This window comes from Mustela nivalis (genome assembly GCF_964662115.1).
Source record: "Mustela nivalis genome assembly, chromosome: 15".
Lineage (NCBI taxonomy): Eukaryota > Metazoa > Chordata > Mammalia > Carnivora > Mustelidae > Mustela > Mustela nivalis.
In genome coordinates, this window is record NC_139034.1 from 59,482,081 (window position 1) to 59,499,042 (window position 16,962).

General features: G+C 36.4%; 1 protein-coding gene across 23 annotated transcripts in view; it reads left to right on the forward strand.

The window, feature by feature from the left end:
- The window catches only part of SCEL (sciellin), a 329,124-nt gene that overhangs the window by 124,708 nt on the left and 187,454 nt on the right, over nucleotides 1-16,962 (forward strand). For 7 of the 23 annotated variants that reach the window (XM_082701429.1, XM_082701419.1, XM_082701432.1 and 4 more), the window contains one exon: nucleotides 2,165-2,329. The exons of the other annotated variants lie outside the window; for them this stretch is intronic. The gene's annotated coding sequence lies outside the window, so the exon portion shown is untranslated. Of the gene's footprint in view, nucleotides 1-2,164; nucleotides 2,330-16,962 lie in introns of those variants that run through there. 23 annotated transcript variants of the gene reach the window in all.

The following is a 16,962-nucleotide window of genomic DNA, read 5'->3' on the forward strand; positions in this document are numbered from 1 at the left end:
CAAAATAAATATTGCTACCCTTGCCTTCTTTTCACTACCTTTTGCATGATAAATAGTTTTCCATTCCTTCACTTTTAAGTTGCATGTGTCTTTAGGTCTGAAATTAGTCTCTTGTAGGCAGCAGATAGATGGATCTTGCTTTTTTTTGTCTATTCTATCACCCTACGTTTTTGATTGGAGCATTTAGTCCATTTACATTCAAAGTAAATATTGTTAGGTGTATACTTATTGCCATCTTGTTACAGGTTTTGTATTTGTTTTTGTAGTTCTTTTCTATACCTTCCTATTGCTTTCTTCTTTCATTGTTTGCTGACTTTCTTTAATGCTTCTACTTGGATTTCTTTCTCTTTATTTTTTGTAAATTTATTATCCGTTTTTGATTTGTGCTTGTATTGGTTTTAATATAACACTAATATAGCAGTTGATATGAAGTTGATAGTCACTTAAATTTGAACCCATTCCCAAAGCACTAAACTTTTACTCTTTTCTCTTTCTCATTTTCTGGGTATATGGCATCATAGTTTACATCCTTTTATTTTGGAAATCCATTGACTGATTTTTATAGGTATACTTATTTACTACTTTTGTGCTTCCTACTCTTCTTACTGCAGCTTATGATCTTCCTTTCCCTCACAGAGTCCCCTTTAACATTTCTTGTAAAGCTGGTTTATTGGTAATGAATTCCTCTCACTTTTGTTTGTCTTGGAAACTCTTTATCTTTCCTTCTATTCTTTTTTTTTTATTTTAATTTTTTATTTTTTATAAACATATATTTTTATCCCCAGGGGTACAGGTCTGTGAATCACCAGGTTTACACACTTCACAGCACTCACCAAAGCACATACCCTCCCCAATGTCCATAATCCCACCCCCTTCTCCCAAACCCCCTCCCCCCAGCAACCCTCAGTTTGTTTTGTGAGATTAAGAGTCACTTATGGTTTGTCTCCCTCCCAATCCCATCTTCTTTCATTTATTCTTCTCCTACCCACTTAAGCCTCCATGTTGCATCACCACTTCCTCATATCAGGGAGATCATATGATAGTTGTCTTTCTCTGCTTGACTTATTTCGCTAAGCATGATACGCTCTAGTTCCATCCATGTTGTCGCAAATGGCAAGATTTCATTTCTTTTGATGGATGCTGGCGAGGATGCGGAGAAAGGGGAACCCTCCTACACTGTTGGTGGGAATGCAAGCTGGTGCAGCCACTCTGGAAAACAGCATGGAGGTTCCTCAAAATGTTGAAAATAGAACTGCCCTATGACCCAGCAATTGCACTATTGGGTATTTACCCTAAAGATACAAATGTAGTGATCCAAAGGGGCACATGCACCCGAATGTTTATAGCAGCAATGTCCACAATAGCCAAACTATGGAAAGAACCTAGATGTCCATCAACAGATGAATGGATCACGAAGATGTGGTATATCTTTCCTTCTATTCTGAATGATAGCCTTGCTGGATAGAATAGTCTTGTTTGCACATTTTTTTCTTTTAGCACTTTGAATATATAATGCCACTTTATTTTAGCCTGCTAAGATTCTGCTGAAAAATCAGCTGATAGCCTAATGGTGTTTACCTTGTATGTAACTATTTTCTTTTCCCTTGCTGCATTTAAAATTCCCTCTTCATCAGTATTTTTTTTTCTATTTTAATTACTACGTGTTTTGGTGTAGACCTCCTTTGGTTGATTTTGTTGGTGACTCTCTGTGCCTCTTGGACCTAGATTTCTATTTTCTTCCTCAGAGTTGGGAAGTTTTCCGCTATTATTTCTTCAAGTACATTTTTTTTTTCACTCTTCTCCTTCCAGGTTTCCCACAATGTATTAGTACACTTGATGGTATTCTTGAGTTCCCTTAATCTATTTTTATTTATTATTATTATTTTTTCTCTCTCCTGTTCAGCTTGATTGCTTTCTTCTTCTCTGTCCTCCAGGTCACTGATCTGTTCTTCTCCTTCATCTGGTTTACTATTTATTTCCCCTATTATATTTTTAATTTCAGTTATTGAGTTCTTCATCTCTGATTTTTAACAATGTGCTTTCTATCTCTTTGTTGGGTATCTCGCTGAGGACTTCTACTCTTTTCTCAAGTCCTTTCTCTTTTCTCAAGTGAGTATTCTTTTTTTTTTTTTTTTTTTAAAGATTTTACCTATTTACTTGACAGAGAGAGATCACAAGTAGGCATAGAGGCAGGCAGAGAGAGAGAGAGGAGGAAGCAGGCTCCCCGCTGAGCAGAGAGCCCGATGCGGGACTCGATCCCAGGACCCTGAGATCATGACCCGAGCCGAAGGCAGCGGCCCAACCCACTGAGCCACCCAGGCGCCCTCAAGTGAGTATTCTTATGACCATTATTTTAAATTCTGTATCAGGCATATTACTTATCTCTGTTTTGTTTACCTGTCTTGCTGTGATTTTGTCCTATTCTTCCATGTCATACATTTTGCCTAAACCTCTGATATGTGTTCAGAAAGTCAGCTACATCTCCTGATCTTAAAAGTAGTGGTTTTATGAAGAAGAGGTTCTATAGTAGTCTACCATGAAATTTTCTGTTTGCCAGTATCTTGCACTTCAAGAGTATCTCCTCTGTGTGTTGCATGCAACCTACTGTTGTGGTTGAACCATATTTATGTTCAGTCCAGTTATGTGCAATGCTTTGTTGGCCTGTTGTGTGTAGGGTTTGAATCTCCACACAACCTGTGCTGTCCATAGGCCAGTCTGAGGCCATCTTGGATTTGAGTTGGTTTAGACCACACTTTTGCCAGGGCTGCAGTCTCACTGAACTGCAAGGTGCTCTTCCTGGGTTGGTCCCTGAGAATTTTTCATTGGTAGATGGAGCCTGCAGTCAGACTGGCTATCTGCCACCAGCTGACTGTTGGGCTGCAGTTAAACCTGTGTGTGGGTTATCTCTTCCTGGGACAGGAATCACTTTGGGTTGGTGCTCTCTCCTATTGAGGCTGCTTGCACACTGCCATGTTTGTGGTGCTGCTTTGGGAAACCAAGAGGCCAAGTTGGAGAGAATACACTTGCAGAAGAATGCAGGAGTGGGGACACTATTACCAAGCAAGTTGGAGAGTGTCCATGCTGAGCTGGTTTCTGCTGCTCTCTGTGTAACTAAGCTGGGAGTCAGGGAAGGGAAGTGGCACCTGCTAGTTTTTATGTTCTTCTGGAAGTCTTCCTAAAGATCTCTGCCCCTCTAGCACATATTCTGAGATTAGTAAATAAATCTTCCTGCATACCCCATGTTTTTTCAAACGACTGCTTCAACACTATCTCAGAGGGGCTATCTCTTTAAGGATGGGGATTTTGTTTCCTTTGGTCGCTGATTTTTAAAGTTCTAAGAGTTAAGTCCCACTGACTGTAAGAACTCATGATGTTAAGTACCACTGGTTTTCAAAGCCAAGTGTTACAGAGATTCATCTTCCAGTGTAGGCACCCCATGCCTGTAGTGCCTGGTAGGGGGCTGCTCTAATCCCTTCTCAGTGCTTGTGGTGTCCTTCTTTCCCTTGGACAGTCTTGAGGGTCAGTTGTTTCCTGACTGTGTCTGCCCTTCCTACCCTTTTCAGTATGGTTTCTTCTCTATATTTAGCTGTAGAGGATCTGTTTTGCCAGTCTTTGAGTCATTTTCTGGGTTATATACACTGATGTGGTTGTTATCCAGTTGTCTTTGGAACAAGGTGAGTCCAGGATACTCCTTCTCTGCCACCTTCCCCTGAAGTCTCTTTAATCTCCTTTTCTAATAAGAATACCAGTCATATTGGATTAGGGCCTACCCTAATGACTTCATTTTACCCTAATTACCTCTTTAAATACCCTATCTTTAAATATGGCCACATTCTGAAGTACTAGGTGTTTGGACTTCAACATATGAATTTGTAGTAAACATAATTTAGCCCATCATACATACTAAGGGTCATATGAAAATGCAAATAAATTGCTTTGGGAAGATATAGAGAAGAGTGAGATACTCCAGATATTGCAGAAGGTAGAATTCACATAAAAAATTCAATTGATTAACAAGGAACTCTCTTACATATATGATTACTTTAAGACAGAGAAATCCTTCCCAGAGCACAGAGATAAAATGAAGCAATGCCACTGAAGTGATAAGGAAAAAGTCAATAAAATGATGGGAGACATTTGTGTCCTTTCATGAGAAACACTTAGAAGAGTAAAGAGGGGGCACCTGAGTGGCTCAGTGGGTTAAGCCGCTTCCTTCGGCTCAGGTCATGATATCAGGGTCCTGGGATCGAGTCCCGCATCAGGCTCTCTGCTCAGCGGGGAGCCTGTTTCCCTCTCTCTCTCTCTGCCTGCCTCTCCGTCTACTTGTGATTTCTCTCTGTCAAATAAATAAATAAAATCTTTAAACAAACAAACAAATAAATAAATAAATAAAAAGAGTAAAGAGGTCCTTTGATGTGATTCTTCAGTTCCATTCCTGGGAGACCAAGCCAGCAGCTAATGAGTCTTCTGATGGATCTGCCCATGTAAAAGAACCACACTTTTTGCTGTGCTCTTAGCAACTGTCATATGTAGCATGCAGGTATTATTAGTGCATCTTCTTTGAGACAAAAACAAGAAAACAACAACAAAAAAAACAACTCCAAAAAACACAATACAATATTTTAAAAAGCTTATTTTTCTCATAAAAGAATCTGTTCCCATAGATTTGACATGTTTTTCATGTGAAGTAAACAAAACATGCTATATTCCATAGGGTCCTAGTTGCTATATTCTAGAAGAAAGGCTTACCCTAAATTAGAATTCTAATCAACTGGAGACAAAATGCAATCCTTTTATGAAAGCAGTGTTCACAGCAATCCTTTCATTGCCTTATCAACAAAGATGAAACTGTTTAAGTTGGTAGGAACTTACTTGGGCTGGTAGTTTAACCAACATAATTTGGCCCATCATTATCCTAATGCTACATGTGGAAATATATGGACCTGGGACAGGGAAAAATCCCTGGGAAGAAAGATAAGATGTGCAGACAAGATGACTCACTCCCTAGAAGGCAATGTAATGAAACATCACATAGAGTCTGAAGGAAAAATAGATAGAAGATCCTTTGATTTTCCAGACATAGAAAAATAAGAAATTCCACTTTTAGCTTATTCATCTGTTGGCGTAAGTATTTGCTAATTTTATACCTTATATGTTTTTCTCCATCCTTTACCATTTCAGGCAAATGTGCTACTAGAGAATTTTGAAAATAATTTAGTTCTCAAATCCCAAATAATAGCACTAGTGAGGCAAAATGAATGTTTTCATGAAAAGCAGTGAAATGGGAGAGTGGGAGGATGCTCAGTGATGACAGTTAAAATGCTGTTTTTTTCTAACATAATACTGTTTCAATTCTAAAGCCATCGAATTCAATTATCTAGGAGTGTTTACTTGTTAACAACATATGAATTTATTTAATGATAGTGTACAATTTTTAGTAGGGCTTACCAGAAGTTTTCTAAGAATGTTGATTCCTTTCAAATCACATTGTTTTTCAGATGGAGTCTATTGGGTTCTAACAAAAAACCCCATAGCTAATTACAGGTAGGAAATAATTATATCACCTGACTATTTTCATTGCTGGTGTTGATTTTTGTCTTAGATCCAGCACAACGATGTGCTGCTTAGCAACACACTTCCTGTAGTCAAGGAAACATTGTCACACTGTTAGAAGAAGAGATGGAAGTGGATAATTGAAAGCTATCCTTGAAGTACTGAGAAGACACTTGCAGGAAGGAAGTAAATTCAAAGCAATTTTTATCACAACTTAAATGAATTTTTTGACCTCACTGATGTCTAAACATGGTTAGAGAGAGATTTTAGAGATGGAGATGCCACCTTGAGTTTCAAGGCTCAAGTGTGTGTGTGTGTGTGTGTGATGGAGAGGCTTTCTAAAAGGGATCTTTAAGGAAGTCAAGAGATATGAAAAGAAGTAAAGAGAAGCCTGAGGGGCAAAGTTTCTTATTCTCTTACCTATATGTCTCAATAAATCACATAAAGACACCCAACAAATGTTTGTGGATCTGCCCTGCTCTGTCCCAGGCCAATAGAAGAGTACATAAGACAACACTGACCACGTGTGTTCATATAATTGCAGAGGAACTTCAAGCAAAGCAACTCCATTCACATTTTTAAATATTTTGCAGTATTTACTTTAAAGGTGTTTTTTTGTTGTGGATATTGGTTTTAAATAGTTTTACTACAATGTACTTGGGTACTTTGTTGTTCTTATTCTGCTTGAGATGCATAGAATTTCTTAAATATGTGACATTGTCTTTTATCAATTTTGAACATTTATGAGCCAGTTTCTCTTCATTTTTATCTCTGTATCATTATCCTTCCTTTTCCCTTTCTCTTCTGTGTCTCTCTCTCTCTGTATCTTGTGATTTTTTTCTGGGATACTTATAAATATGTTAGATTTTTTCATCATGTCTTATATATTTATATTCTATACTTTTTTTAAAATAATTTTTTTCTCCATGCTTCAGTGGATCCATTTTATTGAACTTTCTTCCAATTTTCAATCCTTTCTTCTGCTGCATCTAATTGATGTTAATCCCATCACTAAATTTAAAATTTTTACTATTGTACTACCCATTTATAGAATGTTTACTTATATTTAATTATTTCTTGAAGATTCCAGTTCTCTAGTGAAATTATCCATCTTGTCATGTGTTTCCTTGCATATATTTATGATAATTCCAAAGGCTATATAACTCTACAATCTGGATCACTTGTAGCTCTGCTTCCATTGTCTGTTTCTTTTATTTGCATGATGTCTGGTCCTTTTCAGGTATGCCTGAGTGCTTTTTATTGAGCACAAGGCACTGTGGTTGAAAAATTGTAGAGATAATTTGAGACTTTCACAGAAGCTATTTTCTTCCAAGGAAGATTTTTCTTTTCCTTTTCTGATTGGCAGTTAGATTAGGGGAAGATCATTGACTCCTGTCTGGGGTTTTATCTGATTCAAAGATGAGTTTCAGTCTTGGTAAGGTTTTGTCTATTTTTGTTTCATATTTTTTTTCTTATAATATAGCCCTGGATTCTTAACTGGAAATATAAGAGACTGTCTAGAGATTCCTCTACTTGAAGGGCCCTAATTTTTCAGTAGTAAGACTACTGAAATCCCAGTGCAGGTAGGCAGCCCTTTAGACACAGTATTCTGCTTGGTTTCTTAGTCTCCCTTTCCTATGTAGCTCAGGAATCATCAAATTCCTCCAGGGGAAAGTGTTGCAGAATGTTGACTTGATATCAGTGAATTTCCCCTCTTTCTGAGATCTGGCACTTTAAATATTGACTGCCTTGGTAGCTTCTTGATTTCTCCAAAGAGATTGTCTATATAAATTTTGTCCAAATTTAGAATTAAAGTCATATTCAAATTGGAATGCAGTAATAAGTTCACTTACTTTTGTTGACACTGACCTAATTTTCTTTTATCAGAACACTTAATTTTTCTCCTTGTGTTCATGAAAATTTTTAGGTTGCCTTTTTAAGAAAGCAAATGTAGCCATTCAACCATCAGGTCTCCCAGTTTCGTTACTTGGTTTTCTTTGCCATTTTCTATTGCCATCATTTTGCTTCTATTACTTTCTATTGCACCATTTGCTTCTATCCTAGCATCAATTACTTCTTATTGCATTAATAAAAAAGTTTGGTTTAAATTCGTCTGCTACTCTCCAGCTACTGTTTATTTTTCCTTTTGATTTGCTGCAAATCTTAACATCAATTACTGTATAAGTAACCACTTTAAAAATAGTAGATTAAAGCAATGATTTATTATTTCTTTTACGGATTGGTTGGCAATTACTTCTGCTCTGTGTGGTATCTGTCAGCTGGGGTCATATGGCTGCTTAGTTGGAGGCTGAACTGGGTCTGGAACATTAGAAGTCATCTTACATATCTCTTGCCTCATCTGGGATGGATTAGTGGCTAGAGTACCTTGATTCTCCTCCATGTGTATTTCTTTCTCCAGCAGTTTAGATTGTCTTTCCTAAAGCCTGACAACTGGCTTTCCAGGAAGACGAATGGATGCCGCCATTTTTCTCAAATCCTTTGCCCAGAACTGTCACAGCATCTATTCTTCTGCCTCATCCTCTAGATCAAAATAAGTCACAGGCCAGAACCAAGATGAGGGGAAACAGATTGCTGTTCTTAAAGGGGAGGGGGGTACGCATGTACAGAGATAAGAGGAATTGTTAGTGGCCGTCTTTAAAAGCAATCTACCATAGTGCATATTTATATAAAAGCATTTTTCTTTTTCCAGGACAATTTGCCAATAGTACACTGCTTGTTTGGCTTCTGCCCCAGATTTTTTACTCTACCAGCTGCTACCTTCAGTTACTTTCTACCAGTAGGTTCAGGCAAAGCATAAGCATTGGGCTCAATATCAATCTTAACAGAGAACATTTTACTTAGACATTTTCTAATTACTTATCTTAGTTTTAATAACTCTATTTCTCTCTCTTTCTCTTTTCCTGAGGCAAACCCACCTATGTTCTATTCCTATCTTTTTAAATTTCCTGAACCTCATTGCTCTCTGGAACTACATCTTGCCTTTCTTGACCCTCTGAAGGTCATTTTCTCTTGATTAGATTTCTTTGTATCTTCAGAACATTGGCATCTTCTCAGCACCCTCTTCCTAGTATTGTGGAAAATACTTGTCCTGCTCCCAGTGGGAGAGCCTTTGTTCCAGGTATTGCCCTTATTTTTTCCAATAGGATTAATCCTTTATTTCAAAGATGAATTGATAGTTCCAAATCTATTTTTATTATTATTTTTTGAAACAGCATAAAACCTGCAGCCATGTGGTACAGTGGACTCCACAGGTTATAAAGGGCTATGTGTATAGAAAGTTTTACTAATTTTGATAGTTGTCATTATATTTTTTGAAAATGTAAGTTTGTTCTTGAATAGAATCAAGTTTGTCCAGATTTTCTCAGTTTGGCTGCAATATTAAACTACTAGCATATGTGTTTTAATTTTTCACCAGTTTTTCTGGGGTAGCTATAAATTATGTGGGTAATAGTTTTTTGAAAATGTGCTCTTAAATTTTAGTTTGGAAAATTTTCATTATCATACCTATAGCATCACATCCTTTCCCCAAGTTTCAAAACAAATAAAAAAAAAAAACTATTTAAGGAATACAATGGGAAAACCGTGTTTAACAATCTATCATGATTCAGCATAGGGATTCCAATGGTTAAAAAAAAAAGGAAATTTGAGACCAATGATGATTTTGTTATTGGATTAAAGTCCCTAAAATTTGTTTTAAAATTTATACTTTGAGTTAACACAAAATGTATGTTTATCAATGAAATTTTCAGTTTCAATCTAAATTTTGTTTTTCTAGTATAAATTTTTATTATACATTTTTTCAGGATGGGGATGCTTTCTGGTGTCTTCATTAGTTTCCTTTTTAATCTCTGGTAAAACTCACTTGTATCTTTCACTTTTGGAATGTTTTTCCAGACCACATTTCTCAGTCATGTTGTCTAATACCAGCCACACCTAATATTATCCTTTCCATTCCATTCATGCCTCCTTCTTTTACTAACTCTGACCCTCTGACTTGGAGCTCATGTGTGTATTTGTGTTCATAGCAGTCTTTCCATAATATTAAGCAGGCCTTCCACTGATTCATCAAAGATTTAGTGAGCACTTGCTCTGTGCCAATTAGTGTGCTAGATTTTGGAGATAAGATAATCATAGTCTCTTTGAGCTCTTTGAGATTAGGGGTTATGTCTTGTTCATTCTGGTATACCTCGTGCTTGACATATACCTGATTCATAGCTGACCTTTCATAAAACCGTTTTTTAAAGGAATCTACAAAAGCCCATCTGCCTAAAAAACGTACCATTTGTATTGACTGTTTCCTCTTAGTTCCAATAACATTTGTTCAAAATTTGGGGACTATTCCATGTACCCAGTCAGTAAAATATGGGGGAGTAAATATTGTTCTTAGATTTTCAAAAGAAATCCACTACTGTGGCAGCAAATTGCCTGTGGACAGGGAACACACATTGTGCAAACATTGCTTCAAGTACTTCATTGCTATATTAAGCTGGGTTTTAATGCAGCCTTTGGTTGAATTGCTGACTTTCTGGATAGGATGTCTCTTGTGAGTAAAGCGATTTGTGCAGCACTAGCTTTGCAAGGCTATACCAGAAGCACGCCTTTTGTTTTGTGACCCAGAGACCAAAGGTTGAGAAAAACAGAATGTAAAAGGAAATTAAGTTGTATATTTAAAAATAATATGGTATAATTACTTATATTCATATCATAATGGAGGAGAATACCATGTGGCAAGGTATGTAATATCAAGACATTTGTGAAATTAAATTAAAATTTGATTTTTAAACTGCAGAAATGTATTCCAGAAAAATCTTGTAAGTATTTCCTGATCCTTCTTCTGTGAGTAATCAAAATGAAATTGAACTGAGATTACATGTTCACATTCAGTTATTCATTTCCTGACCTTGAAAACTTGGCTTAATATAATTTCTTTTCAGTCACATTAGTTCTGAGAACTATGAAACTACTATCAGGTTTTTACTTGAAAGGGTCGATTTGTGTATGGCATGGCATTGGGTTACAGTCCTGAAATCTCTAAAATCTCATTCTTTGTTTTGGCCAACTTTCTTGTGAAAAGTGAGCGTTCATGCTGACTTTAATAACCCTTATTTGTTTTTCTAGATAATGTATGATTTAGTCTTCACGGTTTGCAGAACTCAAGATCATACTTGCTCAATGCTCTTCCTTCCTTTGACTTGTTTTATTTATTTTTATTTTTAAGATTTTACTTATTTATTTGGCAGAGAGAGAGAGCACAAGCAGGCGGAATGGCAGGCAGAGGGAGAGGGAGAGGCAGGTTCCCCGCTGAGCACAGAGCCTGGTTCAATCCCAGGAACCTAAACTGAAAGCAGATGCTTAACCGACTGATCCACCCAGGTGCCCCCATTTGTTTTATTTGTGAGGAAATTACCCCTTTTGGGAACAAAGAGTTTGATAAAAGATGACTCACAGAAAGGTTTGTTTTAGGTTGTTTACCAAAAGAGGATATGAAAGGGGTCTACAGCTAAGGTGAGGCTTAAGAGACAGAAGAGAAAGAGAGGAAAGTGAGATCTAACAAGCTATGGAAAAAAGACTTGAAATTTGAATTAAAATATGTATCTTATCGATCCATTCCTGATGTATTTATCATAATTTCTATCAAAGTTAATGATCCATAGAATTTCATAGAAATTCAAAATATTATTCAGTTAATTTTTACTTCCACTGAAAATAAAATTTTGTGCGCCATCTTTTGTTAAATGTTTTAAAACTGAACCTGTAACAATTATATCTACAAAAATGCCATTAGGTTTTCTAAAAGAACATCAATCTACTTAGAAGTATGAGCTCAACTCATTTAATGCATGTGTTTACATAGATGCTCCCCCCGACACCATCCCATGGGCAGTATGATGTACTGGAAAGAATATGAAATTCTGGGATTAGAGGAACCTCTAGGGCATGAGTCCCAGACTCTGCACTACCAGCTGTGTGACCTTGGGGAAGTCACTTCATCTTTCTGAGGCATGTTTTTCTTGCATGTAAAAAATAAAAGACACCAACCTTTCAAGGTAATTATGTATATTAAATGAGTAATATATATGAAAGTGCTTTGTAAATTATAAAGCATCATGCAAATGATAGTTATTTTATTTCAGATTAACTCAAATATTGCTTTAAACTGGTAAACTGCAAATAAAACAAATGATTGTTAATGCCCATAGTAGCCCTGGTTCTATCTAGAAAAATGTTCTTTACAAAACTAGACTTTTAATTAGCAAACTGTCAATGAATTTGGACTCTTTTAAAGAAAATCATTATACATTTGAGTCATTCGATTAGGAAAAAATATAAGCCTCATTTAAGAGAACCCTATTAATGCTGAATCATTTATTTTTTATTCTATTCTCCAATTCTGAAACCAAACCCTTTTTTCAGAGAAGCCTCTTTAAGCTGTGGGTTGTATAAGTGAGAAAAATGTATAAGTGAGAGCACATGCACACAGGGAAACCTTCCTCATGAGACAGTGGGCACGGTGCCAAGTTTCCACTCTACCAAACAGAAATGGTTTACTTTCTTTTGAAATTAGAAAAAAGATATGAACTTTTAGGTCAAAGTAAATGTTTTAATGTATAATATTAATAAATTCATCTTTATGCCAATGAATCATAGATAGGACTTTTGTATTTGTCCTAGCTCTTGTAATCTAAGATGAATTCTCTGAGGAGCCCAGTTATCTGTTGTTTCAAGACACACCTGGGCACTGTTCCAGCAGAGATTTGGTTGCCAGGAATCACAGATGTGGAGTGATTAGTTCTAACCTGAGAAAGAGGGAAGACTTTGCAGCGTTGATATTTAAATCAGTCTTATGAGGATAAATATGCTTTCTAGAGGTGGAGGTGGTAGGAAGGGCATTTCTGAGAGAAAAAATAGCATGAACTAAAGGATGAGGCTGTGGAAAGAGAATATTGGAACTTGGCAGTAGTCAATAACTGACAATGGCTTCTTCAATATAAAATCATGGAGGGGGGGAGTCCATTATTTACATGCTTAAATGTTACTCTAGTTTTTGTCCATTTTCTTGAATTGAAGTATTTTACAGCTAAACCAACTAAATTACATGAACACCCACAGAAATACCTAATGAGTAAGGAGTTGGTTGTTCAAAGAGCTAGTGAGCTTAGATAGAATTAATAAGGATATTGTGTCAATAATAAGGCAAGAATACCTTATGTAATAGTTATTCTTTGCAGGCAACAGAAACTGATTCTAGCTGATTCAGACAGAAAAGAAACAGAAGAGGAAATAAGAAAGGAAGCTGGCCCTGCTAATTTTCTTCCTTCCCCACAACTCCACCTGGAGATTCAGTTTAACCTGAGATCACTGAACCAATTTCATCCTTTGTCAGGAGCTCTAGGTCAATACTCAGGTTATCTAGCACCAAATATGCAACTTCTGATCTGTGCTCTCTTTCTAGCAACCCTTGTGCCTTGTTACAAGACTGGTAAGCATTATATGGTTGAACTCTGGAAACTGTTTTCCATCTTGTTACTAAAAACAGGTCCTCACATTTTAGCCTCGAAGTCCTCTTTCCTGTCATCGATGTCTCTATTCCTCATCAACCATGTCTTTGCTTCTCATCTCCAAAGGCCTCTGAGCAGGGCCTACACTGCACTGAACTGCTTATTTGCACTGGTATCTGTTCTGATGTATTGAGGTATCCTTTTCTTGGGCCATGACATCTGTTCTGACTTGTTGGTACCTGTATGTATCAGTGTTAGATATGTTCCATATCATTCCTGCACATAATTAACATTTAATTTGATGCTTGATAGCATCATTGGAATCTCAGTATGAAGACAATAAATGTAGGTCTTTTGGGTGGTATAACATTACTTCTCTTCTTCCTTTAATAATAATAAACAGGTTAGAATTATTTGTCCACCAGAAAATATTATTTTCAGAATTGGCCTCCTTCTATTATTTAAAAGGCTAGCCCTCCATGACTCTAGTCAGAACTGTTGTTGGATTAGGCTTTCAGTACATGCATGCCAAATATGCTCTGAGGCCAGGTATTAGGTACAAAAAGATAAATTGGCCAGGTATTCTGTCTGCAAGGAACTCACTGTGTAGGGCTTCTATTCTAGATCTGCCCCTTATTACTCTGTTCAGAATTATTCAGTTTTAAATTTGTTCACCTTAAAATTATGTTAGATTTCTCATTGACTTTTTGAAATGTAGGTGATTAGTTAGATTTAGAAGTTTATTTGAAAGTATTACACTAAGCTTGAGGGCAATTGGGTAGACCATCTGAAATATCCATCCAAGTAATCTCTCAAACTCTCATCCATCTGGTCAGCCAGCCAATCTTCTGACATCTTTTTGGATTCATTCTTCTGCCTGAAAATGTGCTTGCAAATAGAAAGACTCCCAAGAAGCTTATAGACTAGTGCAAAAATAAACACACAAATAAACAACTATAATGCCACTATAAATTCACAGGTGGATGAACGCACACAAATTCCAGGGAGTATAGTGAAAACAATTCTAGAATCTGGAGGATTGTAAATCTGGACTTGAATTCTGGCTCTTCTCTTATTAAAGTTGTTGAGTGAGTTATTTAACATCTCTATATCTCAGACTCTTCATCTGTTATATATACAGAATGTTGCTTGTCTGACACATAATAAGTGCCATCATGTTAGCTTCCATCTCTCTATTGCCCCCCTCTTTTCTTTCATTCATTCAAACTTTGGTTTCCTTATCTCAGAAAGGAAAGACTTTAATTCGATCTCTGAAATCTTTAAGAATCTAAAGTTCTTTGATTTAGGAAAGATCCCCTGATCTTGAAAGAAGTGCATTCATTACTTGTGCTCAAATATGCAGGATTATGTAAACATAGTACAACTTTATGAATAACATTGATGAATCTCAAACACACCCCGGTTCTTTCTCACTTTCAGTTCTTGGTGCATCCTGTTCCACTTGCTTCACGATCTCTTTCTCCTGTGCTTAACTGAGTTATTCCTGCTTGTCTTCCAGGTCTCATTCTAGAAGTCATTTTTCTCAAGAATAAATTCCACGGATGATTTCCAGGGGGCTGATCTGCCAATTCTCTTTGGATTCTACTCATCCTTTCCAAAGAGCCACCACCCACTTACATGTAAATGACAAAGTTAGGGATCTCTAATCTTCTAATGTGTTTCCCTTTAAAAAGTCCATGTTAATGAATTCTTCTATAGACCCTTCTGGGGATAGGTGTATGGTTTACTGCAGAGAATGGGGATCTATTTATATTTCATCCTCTCAATGCAGAGTGTGGATAAAATTATTAATGGCTAACATGTAGAAATCATTCATTACATGCTAATCACTATGCCAGGTACCACATATGTATTATTCATTTACTTTTCATTTACTTTTATCAACTTTAAGAAATATATTTATGAGTAAAATAGGTTTACAAATTAAGAAATGGGCAAATTAAGGAGTTTAAATAAATTTCTTACCTTTACACAGAATACTGTGTTTCCTACACATCAAGATTCCATATGTTGTAAAAATAAAAAAGGGAAAAACAAAAACAAAGAACACCAAATGCTTAAAACACTACAGTCAAAACACTATTGATTTAACAGTAGCTTTTCGGGGAGAGAAGGAAATAAGCCTTACCTACACATATTGTTTCTGAGATGATCACCTTGTCAGATACATTTGGATTGAGGACTATAAAAGTTGGTTTGAACTGAGGACTGTATGGTTTTAGAACCAATATTTTCTCATTACATCTTCAGGTTCAGAAAATCAGCTCTCAACTAACACGATGCTTATGAAAGTCCCATGAGACAAATAAAACTTTTATTGGAAATTGTGAAAATAGGCCAACAGGAAATACAAATGCAAACAAAACCAAACAAAACAAAAACACTGATTAAATTCAAACTTGCCAACAATATTAGATTTACAAACTTTAAAATAAATGCAGAAAATAGAGAATATTTATAGGTACTAATCACTTCATAATTTTATCTTATTTAATGCTCATAACAATTGTAGAATAAACATTAACTATGGTCCATACTTAATGAGTTGGAAAACTTTAGCATACAACCTTCCCCAGTTTATATACTAACAAAGAGCAGAGTTTGTATTAGACTTAGCTCAGAAATAGTAAAATTGGTAGGAAATTCTACAATTTCCTGGATCACAGGGATACAGCAATGCTTTCTGAATAATTGAATAAGATTAGTGAAGAGAAATATTTGGTGTTGGAACAAGGTTTTTTTTTTTTTTTTTTTTAAGATTTTATTTATTTATCTATTTGTCAGAGAGACAGAGCACAAGTAGGCAGAGTGGCAGGCAGAGGCAGAGAGAGAAGCAGGCTCCCCACTGAGCAAGGAGCCCAATGCAGGACTTGATCCCAGGACCCTGGGATCATGACCTGAGCTGAAGGCAGTGGCTTTACTGACTGAGCCACCCAGGCATCCTGGTGTTACAGCAAGTTTTTAACATGGGAGTGTCTGGTTTGTTGTAGAAATGATCATTTTACATCTATTTTCTACCAGATTTTAATTTTGTCTGTTTTAGGTTTGATGGTTATGGCAGTTTTAGGAACACGTCCACACAAGAGGCTCCATATAATTGCACTGTAATCTTGATTACTTGTCTCCATGTACCTAGACTGACAGCAACTTGTGGTCAGGTGTTTATGGTTTCTTCTTGGTTGTATTGGTGGCAGGTACAGTCAAGGGGTTCAATAAATACTTGTTGAATGAATGCAACATGGGAGAAATTGAGCACAAACAATTTTAGATTTAAACAAGGAAAGGCATAGCATGAAGAATGTGGTCTTTTCACTGGATCACAGCCGGCATCTCCAGGGCCTTTCATAAATTAGAAAAAGTGCTCTCTCAGGGTGGATAAATTAGGACAAACAACCCATTGGTAGATGTGCTCTCCCTGACTTGGCCTAGCTCTGCAAAGGGATTCTTCGAGAAAGCCATGGAGTCCAGTTATGTAATAGAACATAGATTTCTAAACCTACTTGCCCCCTTAGTCAGGCATGTTTAGCCAGTGAACAAAATGTACAGCTCTATTAGGTGTTCTAGTTTATCCCAACTTTCCCTTGATTTTTTTTTTGGCGGGGGGGCGTGCAGAATAGCAGGTAAGGCAAGTGTCCTTTTGTCTTTCTTAATGAAGAAAATCCTAGTCTGCCTCATTTGAAAAAATGTAAAATGATTGCACTCTGTTGATTTATACCTTATTAAACAACCATGTCAGTCTTTATTATTCAAAGAAAGTAGATTAGGTAAATTAGTATCTTCTCTCCTTATACTGTAATCTATAAATAATTTTTATAGGATCTTATTATATTTTAGAAACCAAAAATATTGGGCCCTGAAACTGTATATT